This window comes from Anabrus simplex, chromosome 7, assembly GCF_040414725.1.
Source record: "Anabrus simplex isolate iqAnaSimp1 chromosome 7, ASM4041472v1, whole genome shotgun sequence".
NCBI lineage: Eukaryota > Metazoa > Arthropoda > Insecta > Orthoptera > Tettigoniidae > Anabrus > Anabrus simplex.
In genome coordinates this window covers 288,293,333-288,306,684 of record NC_090271.1, presented here as the reverse complement: position 1 = coordinate 288,306,684, position 13,352 = coordinate 288,293,333, and the positions used below count along the sequence as shown (strand labels likewise).

The 13,352-nt window shown below is 42.3% G+C and overlaps 1 protein-coding gene across 2 annotated transcripts in view; it reads right to left on the bottom strand.

Annotated features, from left to right (window-relative positions):
• The window catches only part of LOC136877573 (uncharacterized), a 1,365,998-nt gene extending 1,353,004 nt beyond the window's left edge, over positions 1 to 12,994 (bottom strand). For both annotated transcript variants that reach the window (XM_067151725.2, XM_067151726.2), the window contains exon 1: positions 12,937 to 12,994. The gene's annotated coding sequence lies outside the window, so the exon portion shown is untranslated. The remainder of the gene's footprint in view (positions 1 to 12,936) is intronic.
• Between the last annotated feature and the right edge of the window lie 358 nt (positions 12,995 to 13,352).

Genomic DNA, 13,352 nt, shown 5'->3' with positions numbered 1-13,352 from the left:
TATGCCAGTATATATAATTTTACAAAATTTGAGTTCAGTATTGTTCATTTAATAAAATCACGTGTTTTATTTTAATAATGGTGTTCATTCCGTTATTATGCTAATTGGGTCACAGAAAAAGTAAACTATAGGTAAACACAAATACATGTTTGTCCGTTAGAAAAAAAACTTTCACTCCACCCTGTTAGCATATTCTCTTTGTCATACCGATTCTCTCTCCCTGCTACAAAAAATATTTCTTGAAGCTATCTCTTATCATGAAAGCATCATGTATAGAATTACCTCCGTTGTCAGCTGCCAGAGGAATCATGTTTTCTGTTAATTCCAAATAGCCAATAAAGTGTTAATTTGGGCAAGGAATTCGCTCATTCCGGAGAAGGTTGTGGACGATACAGGCTGACATCACAAGATCATCAACAGTTTCCATTGATACTGCTATAGGGGTGAAGAAAACCCTCCAGTACTGACACATAATCCGCTTCCTCTTCCAACAGTAGCGCACAGGCTGCAAGCCATGTGCTCGGCAACTGATCCACTTCGCAGCCTGGGAAACCACGAGCCTCGCAGCGTCATTGGGATGAAAGTACGCAACGTCGGCCTCGCACCTCGCACCTCGCATGCGTCAGTTCTGAGAAACCAAGCCTTAACTCGCCGCTGTTAAGACGAAGCCTGCAAGGCTAGCGTAACTCGCCACTGTTAAGGCGAAGCCTGCAAGGCTATCGTAACTCGCCGCTGTTAAGACGAAGCCTGCAAGGCTAGCGTAACTCGCCGCTGTTAAGACGAAGCCTGCAAGGCTAGCGTAACTCGCCGCTGTTAAGACGAAGCCTGCAAGGCTAGCGTAACTCGCCGCTGTTAAGACGAAGCCTGCAAGGCTAGCGTAACTCGCCGCTGTTAAGACGAAGGCTGCAAGGCTAGTGAAACTAGCCACTTTAATACCGACAATATAAAGGTTCATATAACACACCGCGTCTTTTCTTAAAAATTTCCTGTGCCCTTTAATTCATTCTGCCAAGCGGAATAGCTTAGACGGTAGAAGCGCGGTTCTTTTCAACTTAGTTCGGTGGTAATATAATAATAATAATAATAATAATAATAATAATAATAATAATAATAATAATAATAATAATAATAATAGTAATAATAATAATATAGGCCTATCACCATTTCTCCACCTAACGATTGAGATGAGTGTCTGAAAACTTTTAATGAAACTTGTTAGCCTTAATGGTTTATGTTATTTCATAAACATTATTACTATATTCGCCTGACTCCTTGGATGAATGGTCAGCGTCATGGTTACAGACACAACTAGACGTGGGTAAAATCCCGGACCCAGTCGGGAGTTGACCCCGGGGTTCTCCGAACCGGAGACCAGATGCTGAACGCACTGGGGTACATTAATTATATATTATTTTGTTTAAATTCCCCTCAATTGTAATATAACATTCTAGTTTTTACTGAACTCTTTTTAGAATTTGTTTCTCGTCGCGCCGATACAGATAGGTCTTATGGCGACGAAAGGGCTAGGAGTGGGAAGGAAGCTACCGTGGCCTTAATTAAGGTACATCCTCAGCATTTGCCTGGTGTGAAAATAGGAAACCACGGAAAACCATATTGAGGGCTGCCGACAGTGGGATTCGAAACCAGTATACCCCGAATGTAAGCTGATAACACGCGGCCACTCGCTCGGTTTGACTGGACTTACGTGGATACTACCCTCTCGCTTCTAGTGTTTTGGGTAAAAGGCAACACAGGAACTGAAGATTAGCGAGCCTTATAGACACGTCAAGGAGAATCTCGAGACTTGGTGTTGTTGCCAAGTTCTTGTCTACAAGCTCATCAACGCTGACAGATGAGACGACTCAGACGAAAACATGTCACGCCAAACTTTACAGTATACGTGCGAACTCGTCACGCTTATGACCGAGGAAGGAGACTTTCCTACGCACTTACAAGTTTAAAACCCCAGTAAAATTACGGCCAAGAAGGGGAGAAAGTATTCTGCTCATAACATAGGCAGTGAAACGAAATGGCGTATGGCTTTTAGTGCCGGGAGTGTTCGAGGAGAAGTTCGGCTCGCCAGATGCAGGTCTTTCGATTTGACACCCGTAGGCGACCTGTGCGTCGTGATGGGTATGAAATGATGATGAAGACGACATATTAATCCAGTCCCCGTGCCAGCGAAATTAAGGGTTAATATTCCCGACCCTGTCGGGAATCGAACCCGGGACCCATGTAACCAAAGGCTAGCACACTAACCACTTAGCCATGAATCCGGACAACATAGGCAGTAGTCCAGTATTTTAAACTACAGCGTTTGGTTAACTTCCGTTCCCAAATTTTGACTGCTAGTTTGCAATTTTCCGCATTTCCAAAATGGCTAGTAAATGCGGATATGATTCTTCCTTTTCATCATGCCGAGCTGAGTAGCGCTGGCCTTCTGTGTCCAACTTGGCAGGGTCTATCCCAGCTCAGTCCGGGGGTATTTGAAGGTGCTCAAGTATGTCAACCTCGTGTCGGTGGATTTAATTGCACGTAAAAGAAGACCTGCCGGAAAAAATGTATGTACCTCGGCGTCTCCCTAAACCGTAAACGTAGTTGGTGGGGCGTAAAAACCAACAACATTGTTATTTATTATTATTTTATGACCTTTTACGCAATTCCTTGTAGTCGGCACTTCGTGCGGATTTGGCAGTGTTTTAACACCTTTCCTGACGCCAACCCCACGTGAAGGTATGTAATCTCTATTGCGTGCTTCTGTGATGGTTTGTAATGTGATGTGTTGTGTTGTGTGAATATGAAGAGGAGAGTGTTGGGGCAAACACAAATACCCGGTCCCCGAGCCAAGATAATTAAACATACGCAGTTAAAATCCCCGAATCGGCTGGGAATGGAACTGGGGCCTTGTGAACCGAAGGCCAATGCAATCCGAAGATGATTGGGATATGGCGAGGAAAGAAAGATCACAATATGAAACTAAAGTTGGAATTCAAGGGGACAAATTGGGGCAAGTGTTCGTTTATAGGAAGGGGAGTTAGGGAATGGAATAATTTACCAATCGAAATGCTCAGTAACTTTGCAAATTATTTAAAAACGACTAGGTAAATAACAGATAGGGAATCCGCCACCTGGGCCAATGCCCTATGTGCAGATCAGTGGTGATTGAAAAGACAATATGACGACATTTTAACGTCCTTCAATTGCTACAGATTCCAAAACGCGTTGGGGTGTCGAAGTTCTTTAACGTAACTGAGGTCAGAGATACACTCTTAGCCACAATCAAGTGTTATCGACCTCAGTCAGAATATAATCCCCCATCTTGCGAACCATGAGTCACCAGAAAATCCACTGTGCCGATGAGCTAAGTTATTTAAAAGGAAAAAATCGAACTGGGAATCGGGATCACAATGGCACGTTTTGACGCAGAATGCATACCGTGCATACTAAAATGAATTACAGTACCTAGCCAGCTTGAAATGTTATTGATCACATTCTACATTTCTTAATTTTATGGAAATGTGCTCGTTTTTAAGGCCAAGTGGACGTACAGAAATGGTGTCCCCATATAAACAAACCATGGCGTCCCCCCAACTCCTCGTTTAACGCATTACTGCAGGTAGTCAACCCACTACAAGACCGTTGTGATAGAAATATTTACAGTGGTGGATGTATAGCTATACACACACTGTGCCTTCAGCACTACCCGTTCACTCCCTCCCCTTCCTTTTCGGCAGTGGAGTGGATTTCAACACTACCCCCTTCGCTCCCTTCCCCCCTTTTTCGGTAATGGAGTGGTTTCAACACTACCCCCTTCACTCCTTCCCCTCCTTTTGAGTACAGGAGTGGGGCAGTGTTGGTTGTTTTTGTCGGCACACCATTTAAGTGCGTGCGTGTACAATGGATCTATTATACGAGAAGTAACACACATATACCAGGTAAGCAAAGTAAAATTGGCTCGGTATATATTTATAAGTAGGGTCCGGATGTTTATACAGTAATAGGTTAGAAGGCAAGCTTACTGAAGCGGGTAATAAGTAGAGTCTATCCGCACGGCGGTAATTCTTTGAGGTTTGCATGAACATTAGGGGTTCGGCCCATTAGAACCCCTAGAATTTATATTACTCCCACTACATTACGTTAGAGCGGGCTAGTTGATATTTCCTACTAACAAAATTATTTAGTAACAAAATTATTTAGTAGGAAATGCCGACTAGCCCGCTCTAACGTAATGTCGTGGGAGTAACATAAACTCTAGGGGTTTTAATGGGCCGAACCCCTAATGTTTATGCAAACCTTGTAGCATTGCCGTCGTACGGGTAGACTCTACTTAATACTCGCTTCAGTAAGTTTGCATTCTAACCTATTACTGCATAAACATCCGCGCCTTATTTATAAGACATTCGCGGAACTGACCCTTGTTAATTAACACGAGAACTGCCCTTCACAGGAAATGCTGGAAACCGTGATTTCGATGCACCAACTAGTTGTTGCCATATGTCATATGTCGCTCGTACCCATATTCTGCATGCTCAACACGCGAAGGTTCATCTGGACGCTTTAACGTATGCACAACAGTAAATTTGTAAGGATACAGTTGCAGGTCCTTTTTGATAACGCTTCGATACGTTAATTCGCACTTACACAGATAAACGGCGTTAATATTTCATCGGACTTCGTTCTAGGCTTCCCTTCACTCGAGCAATACATTCTGCTGTTCGAACTCTTTTCGGATATTTACTGTTTTTATTCGCTACAGAGCTACATTCGCACAATTTTGCCACTAAGTGTGGCTTTGTAGACTTTCCTGGAAGATTTGTCAAAACACTTCTTTAGAAAACTAGTAGTATTTCTTGTAATAATTTGTTTCTATGGAATTGCTTGTTGTACTGTTGTTGTTGTTGTTGTTGTTGTTGTAAGTCATAGTGAAAAGTTTTGAAATACTTTAGGTACGGTACGTGTGGATTTGTATATGACGGTGTTGAATGCTAAGCTGCTAGTAAGCTCAACCTATAGTGTTGTAAGCCGTAGTGTTAAGCACTGGAAATACTTACGTTGTGATTGAATTTGTATATGATGATGCTGGATATAGAACGTTAAACTAGTTAACGATACTGTACATATATATGCTCGTTTTAAGTGATTTGATAGAATCTGAGGATGTTCTTGTAGAATGAAACATGTCAATTTTTTGTATAATAGTGCGTATTTTTTACAGGTTATGTTTCTAGTGTTATAACTTATATTGAAACTGTTGTGTGCTTGACAGAAAGGAAAGCGTTCATGTTACATTTCATGTAACAAAAACATGTAACAAATACTTCTATCTGGTACGTATCAGCCTCCATAGCTTAACTGCTAGTGTTATTAGCTGCCGTCATCGGGGGCCCGGGTTCCCTTCCCGGTACTGTCAGAAATCTAAAACTGGCAGGAGGGCTGGCATGTGGTTTACATGGTACGTGCAGCTCACCTCCATTGGGGGGTGTGCCTCGAAAAGAGCTGCACCACCTCAGGATTAGGACACAAGTTAATTTTTTATCTGGTACGTTATCTTCCTGTGTGTATCCTAAGATGTAGAGTTGTAGAAAATGAGTTATAACATGGAAACCGTTTCCGGACCCAACTTCATACAACATATTTTCTTCTTTTATGTATGAAGAATGTGTCCTGAAAGTTTGGTCTTACCGCACCATATTGTCACACTCTGTATAACAAGAAGTACCAAAGTAAGCCATTACAGAACTGCTGTCAGACTCCTATTCTCATATGATGCGGAGACCGAAATGATCAACAGGAAAGGCACTGGGAAAAGTCGAAAGACTTACCCTCCGAAAAATTCATGGACCAAGAGTCCTGGATGGAACCTACCGACTGAAAGCGAAAGCGAACTCTGAATAGTACCAAGAGTTGGAAACTGCTAACACTAGCAAGCGACGTTGGCGGGTGAAGTTTTATGGGCAGCTTCTGAGAACAGACAACGGCAGACTTACGAGGAAGTTCTTCTCACTCATCAAACGCTACAAGACTGCAAGCATGTGGCTCAATATAGTTAAAAAAAAAAAAAGATTCAGCGTCTGCTGGGATGTCTGAGACCGCCCCAAATTTTGTAAAATGGTAAACCCGTGGTCTCCTCTACCAAAGATTGTTAAATCTCGCAATCTTATTTCACAGGAAAGAAAGGAAGAAAGTAATAGAAGAGCTCAAGAGGTACTGGACGCGAAAGCGACAATTCAAAAAGAACTAGTCATCAGCGCTCCTAGTGGACTTAAAAACATTAATAAGTAATAATTAATATTATTAATTTTCCCCGTCACCCTACCGTATCAGTCAATGTTTTAATTTTCGTCCTTTCTTGCACGATACTCCCGAATTATCACCCTAGAATAAGTGTGCGACCCTTAACTGTATAACTTTGACACATCCCACTACTACGAGCTACTGAAAGGCGGGTCTTCGCGCGTAGTTTCTTTACCGTATTTTAAGTGTCGATGTTAAATATACAGCTTTAAATATTAATCTGTGCTCATTTATTTTTACTTTCGGAATGTAAGCTAGCTCAGCTACCCGCCCGCAAACATTGAACGGAATCAGACAGTCCAAGGTTTCACAGTTCATTAAATTATGTACGATGATGACAATTTCAATTTCAATTAAGTGTTTTCCCTACTAGTTTAACGTCGCAGTAACACATCGAAGGTTTTTGGCGAAGGAGGGATGGGAAAGGACTAGGAATTGGAAGGTAGCGGCCGTGGCCTTAATTAACGTACAACGCCAGCATTTGCCTGGTGCGAAAATGGGAAACCATGCACAACCATCTTCAGAATTGCCGACTGTGGGATTCGAAGCCATTATCTCCCGAATGCAAACTTACAGTTCCGCGACCCTAACTCGCTCGGAAAGTGTAATTAATAATGCACACAGCCATAATGTATTTGAGATATATTACTTTTTCAACTGCCAGAAAACATAATTACAAAATTTCGCATGATTTTTAGATTTTTCATTTCTCGTTTTCCCACAAGAAAGGCAAATATTCTCATTTGCCTCTCGTGGAAAAAAGTAGAAACGAAAAAACCAATACCTCTACGGTTTTCAGAGACACCACGGTGCCGGAATTTTGTCATGCAGGAATTATTTTGTATGTTTAGTCCTCAACCCTAGAGCTCTGCCATGAGCATCTGTCATAAATGGCCTAGACATCACTGAAGATGCGTACTAGGGAAATGAGGAGTGATGCAGTTTCCCGTTGCTTTCCTCACCGAGCCAGAAGTTGCTATTACATATCAGTCTGCCAAGCCCACGGAAATGCATGCACCAACCAACCCTATTAGCGACATTTTCACACCATTGTTAGCAGGGACTGGCTGTATAAGGAATGGCATAAGTATCATCGCTCATGCCACAGTCACTTTCATATTGTCAAGTTAAGGATAAAACAAAATCAACTAACACAATTTCTATAGCCCATACCAGAAGACATAGTGCACTGTAAACACTAGGTACCGCCAGCAAAGGCATGTACCACTGGACTGAGGAGGCACCGCACCCACCAACTTGAGCTCTGAAGACAGCGCCCTACCGTCTAATCTATTCAGCCGAACCCTTCCTCTTAAACATGTCATCGCCAGTCAACGGAATTCGAACTCGATACTCATGTTGGGAACAAGCGCCTCACTCCCTCCAAACTTTCTTCTGCTCATACCAGGTATTTCTGGGGGTTGCTGGAGCCAATTCCTCTCATTCTGGGTTTTTAGCTGGTGGTATCTTTTGTGAATTCTACGATCCACCGAGATTCAAATGCCGGTAGAAAGTCACTACTCGAATCACGCCCCCCTTCCCTCCCACAGAATAGTAACACAAATACCTCAGCAATGTTTGTCCTCACCTCTGATAATAATTTCATGAGCATCTCCCTTCCATCCATAACAATACACTTGTCACACGGGGGAGAGTCGGAATTTAATCATGTCAGCTTAGCGCAGAGCAAGCCAGACGATAACTCACACACAACTTTACAGCAGCAGAGTTCCTAGCTACTCGTCCGCACCCAAACCAAACGGATCAAGTGAGTTACTATTTAATGTTTTCGTCTAGCATGGGCCACGAAAACTAATCATCAGAAGTTTTACCCGTACTTTGATGTGGCATTATCCAGGGGAGTATTTCCTCTGCATGCATATTTAACGTTTTTACACATGTTGAAGGTCACAGTAACACGGTATGGTTTTCTGCATCGCTGGAATAGAAAAGGAAGCGGGCCGTGGCCTTAATTAAGGTACAGCCCCATCATTTTCCTGGTGTGAAAATGGGAAACCACGGAAATCCATTTTCACGGCTGCCGGCAGTGGGGTTCGAACCCACTACCTTCTGAATAATTGATACTGGCCGCACTTAAGCGACTGGAGCTACCAAGCTCGATCCTGGACAGTAGAAAGCCTGTGATTTCTTATTGTGGTTGTCCTGAAACTTTCTGTACTAGCTCCGTATTTTATTCCAATATATTGTAACGAGAAGGTGGGTAGGAAAATAAACACAAACTGATAGCGTTTAAAACTGAAGATATACCCCAAAAAATTAGTCAACATACACTTACTTAAAGTGGAGAAAACATTGAGTTTTGTGAATGAGGGTGAACAAAATTCAAGAGTTATCTTTTTTTTGTGAACATAAGGCTCAAGGACATGGTATGCAATTACATATTTTATTACAGACTTTCCTTAGTAAGTTCAAAGCATTACAATTCTTCTTCTTTTCCTACCGCTTTTCTCACACCTGTGGGGTCGCGGGTGCGATCTGTGTCGCACATGTGGATTTGGCCCTGTTTTACGGCCGGATGCCCTTCCTGACGCCAACCCTATATGGAGGGATGTAATCACTATTGCGTGTTTCTGTGGTGGTTGGTAGTGTAGTGTGCTGTGTGAATATGAGGAGGAGAGTGTTGGGACGGACACAAACACCCAGTCCCCAAGCCAGAAGAATTAATCAGAAGCGATTAAAATCCCCGACCCGGCCGGGAATCGAACCCGGGACCCTCTGAACCGAAGGTCAGTACGCTGACCATTCAGCCAACGAGTCGGACAAGTTCAAAGCATTACAATATAAATAATAAAAGAAGAACATTTACATTACACGAAATTATGGACTGCGGACTCCGTACAACTTTATTAATATAGATAAATATAATAATAATGTTATTGTTTTATGTCCCACTAACTACTTTTACAGTTTTCGGAGACGCCGAGGTGTCGTAAGTTTGCCCCGCAGTAGTTATTTTACGTACCAATAAATCTACCGACAAGAGACTAACGTATTTGAGCACCTTCAAATACCACCGGACTGAGCTAGGATCAAACCTGCGAAATTGAGATCAAAATGCCAGCATCTGAATCGTCCAAGCCACTCACCCCGGGTTAAGTTTCGATCACTCCACTTATATTGATTATTGATTTATTGACCATAATATTGATTTATTTCTGATCAGAAAACTACAATGTGCGACTGACTGACTCATTTTGTAGTGTTTGTGTTCCTCCGCTGGATTTCAATGTTGCCAATCTTATCATTATAGCGTAAAGCTATAAACAAATCAGTAATAGGCATATTTACTGATTTTAGAACTTCACTGACACTAAATGGTGTCATTTTCTGCTTTTCTCAAGGATTCCTACATTTTGAGGAAGCCACTTTCGAATTTCTGTCACAAACGAGAATATATTTATTCGTAAGAATCCTAAAATTACAGTATAACAGTTATGCTACTTTGAAAACTTAGCGAATGAGAATGCTTAAGAAATTGTCCAATAAGAGAAGACAAATGATCAGCATTACCAGTGATGGGTTTTCGGAAAATTAGTGGCTATTTAGATTTTCAAAAAGGGCCAGGTCTAGCGGCAACATTGGCCACACTGTACCAGATGCCTACATATGGGACATGCTGAAGAAGTCAGTTTTCCAGTCAGATGAATCACCTAGGAATGTTCCCGAATACAAGAGAAGATGCTGGTAAACTTACATGAATATTATTCACGAGAGCGGGAACATTTTCGGATGTCCAGTTTTCCGCTTCATAAAGATTCCTTTAAAGGCAGGTTTTACTGTACAAATATTGTCAATATGTTTGACAATCTACAGAACCGTTATGAACAATACATGAGACGTGCGTGAACACATATTGCACAGACGCAGTTACACAGGTGCTGCCATTGACACCTTGCAAGTTACCATGACGTATCCTAGTGTACAGAGCGTCTATTATTTCAGTACTGTTTGTTTTACCACATACAAATTAATGAATTGCTAATATTTTAGCGAAGATGTCTCGAAGTAGAGAGTCAAATACAAGAAACGTGATCTAAACTTTAAAATACTGCGACTCAGGCTTATTCTCTAACTCTGCTACGTATTGGTGTCGTGAAATTCTCCCTGTAATTCCATTAAGGGAGAATCCGCGCTGTTCTGGAGCTTGTTCGGTACGTCACGGCTTGTGACATCCGCTGGCATGTTGCCTCTCAGGACCGCTCCTACGTTTAACGGAGATAAGCTACTTTAAATTATTCAAGAAGGAATTCCAGCTTAACTGGCTATTCAAAGCCGCGTTTTCCGACGCATTGGCTGCTTCTTCCCGTTCCACCACCAACGAATTTCAACGGATTTATCACATTTCTAGTACAACAGTGAATCCTGTCATACCTAAAGTGAAGATGTAAAATTAAGAAATTATGTGAAAGAGTTTGGTGAAGAGATCTTCAGTAGGCCTACAGAAGAACAATCCTCGTTTCTTAACCGCCTCGGTCATAATAGGTTAGAATGCAAACTTGAAAATGAAAATACTCAGCCTGTTTCCAGTCGTTCGGCCGGGTCAGAAATGGCATGAATGAACTAAACTAATCGAGTATGACCCAGTTAGTATAAATGCGCGTGCGCATACACACTTACACATACGCACATATGCACGCGCGCACAACATTATACTCGACCATGAATGACAGCACTTCACTAATTACTGGATATTTACATATTCTCTTGTCCTCATAGTGGTTCTACGGCTGGCAGTCTTTACCTGGAACGGACGATCCTCCTTAATCCTGATGTTCCGTTCAGTTATACTTGACAACTATACTGTTCTGGTCCATATCAAAATGCTGTAGGAAACTTTTGCAAACGTACATTTTCTTACAGTTGTTAGCTATTGACATTGTTGTTCTATTCCAATACTTCGTTGGAATTTTATGGACATCTAGCACGAATGGATGACTCACGACTGACTAAGAAGATATTTCTTATTATCAATGGAAACCGACAATCCAAAGCTCGCTGGCTAGTGGATGCACAAAAGGACCTCGCAGAAGTCGACGTTGATCCAATGGCAACCACAAGGAATACATACAGACAAAAGATCAACAGCCATAAATTTGCACCCAAGAATCCATCTGAGAAAAGCTTGAAACTCAAAAACTCGTGGACACAAGAAAGACGGCAGGCCCATAGTGAAAGGATGAGGAAGTTTTGGGAAGATAAGAAGAACAAGAAGATGAAGAATACCAGTGCTATTTAATGGTTCCACGTGCTCCTTAAGGGGCTAAACGAATGTATATATATATATATATATATATATATATATATATATATAATAATAATAATAATAATAGTCCACCTCTGTGGTGTAGTGATTAGTGTGATCAGCTGCCACCCCAGTAGGCCCGAGTTCGATTCACGGCTCTGCCACGAAACTTGAAAAGTGGTACGAGGGCTGGAATGGGGTCCACTCAACCTCGGGAGGTCAACTGAGTACAGGGGTTTTGATTCCCACCTCAGCCATCCTTGAAGTGTTTTTCCGTGGTTTCACACTTCTTCTCCAGGCAAATGCCGGGATGGTACCTAACGTAAGGCCACGGCTGTTTCCTTCCCTCTTCCTTGTCTATCCCTTCCAATCTTCCTATCCCACCACTGGGCCTCTGTTTAGCATAGCAAGTGAGACCGCCTGGGCGAGGCACTGGTCCTCCTCCCAAGTTCTATCGCCGACCCACTGCCCTTAATGTGGTAGAGGTGGAATCCCTCGCTGATTCCAAGGGAAAAGCCAACCCTGGAGGGTAAATGGATTAAGAAAGAAGGAATGGGAGAGAGCGAATAATACTTAATAATAATGAAAATTGAAAATCCACAGCCCGTTTCCAGTCATTCGACCGGGCCAGGAATGAGATGAAGGCTCCATCTAGCGACGAGGATATGAAATGTGTCGGCTGCCAAAGCCTCTCGCACTCCTCTGGGGCAATTATTAATGACTGACCGATGAAACGATATTGGCGAGTGTTGCTGGAATGAAAGATGACAGGGAAAAGCGGAGTACCAGGGGAAAAACCTGTCTTGCCTCCGCTTTGTGCAGCACAAGTCTCACATGGAGTGAGTGGGATTTGAACCATGGGACCCAGCTGTGAGGAGCCGGCGCGCTACAGCCTGAGCCACGGAGGTCCCCATTAGAATGCAAATTTCGTGAAGGAAATAACAAGTATAGTCTAGTCCGCGCTGCGGTCGTGGTATGAGGTTCGCATAAACTGTAGAGGGACGGTCTATCAGCACCCTAAGATTTATGTTACCTTCGCTGCATTATGGAAGAGCGGGGTGGTCGTCACGACCTAATAGATCACGGTAGCAGCAGTAAAGCGACTTGATGTGAATGGATATATTGAAAGTTTCAAAACACTGTAGCTCTGTTAGTTGGCACGATTTAATCCTTCACATTCACTACTTATCACTAAATTCTACGAATCATATTTTTACCTCCTATCGGTGATATTTAACTAGTTTTTAGGGCAAATTTCCACTTTTTTCGTCATAAACTTCCCAACCTTAATGACAACACTGTCCATCTGTCGTTTTTCATCAAGTAGGCCGTCCATAAGACATCTATCCTACGTTAAGAAGTTGTGATGTCGGACTAACCTGGTTATAGACAGCTCACTTGTCACGCAGAGATGAGCATTCCAGGTCCTGCAACAAATAATAGCACTGGCATTACGATTACGTCGTCAGCGTCCTCCATCAATAGGCATTAACACTGGAGATACCAAAACACACACAAATTAAGGAACCTCAGAGAATAAAGTTTTATGGATCTATTTTGCTCAAAGGGAGATTTTTAGGGAAGTTAAAGAAAAGAGAAGATTTTTAAACGAAATGGAAAACAGGATATTAAAAGGTATTGGATATGACATCAGACACAATACTTTCATCACTAACATACTTGAAGGGAAAGTGCTGGGAAAGAAAGGGAGAGGAAGACCTTGGATGAAGTATTTGGACGACTTCAAGAAGAGGTTAGGTTGTGACAATTACATGGAACTGAAACGAACAGTCAA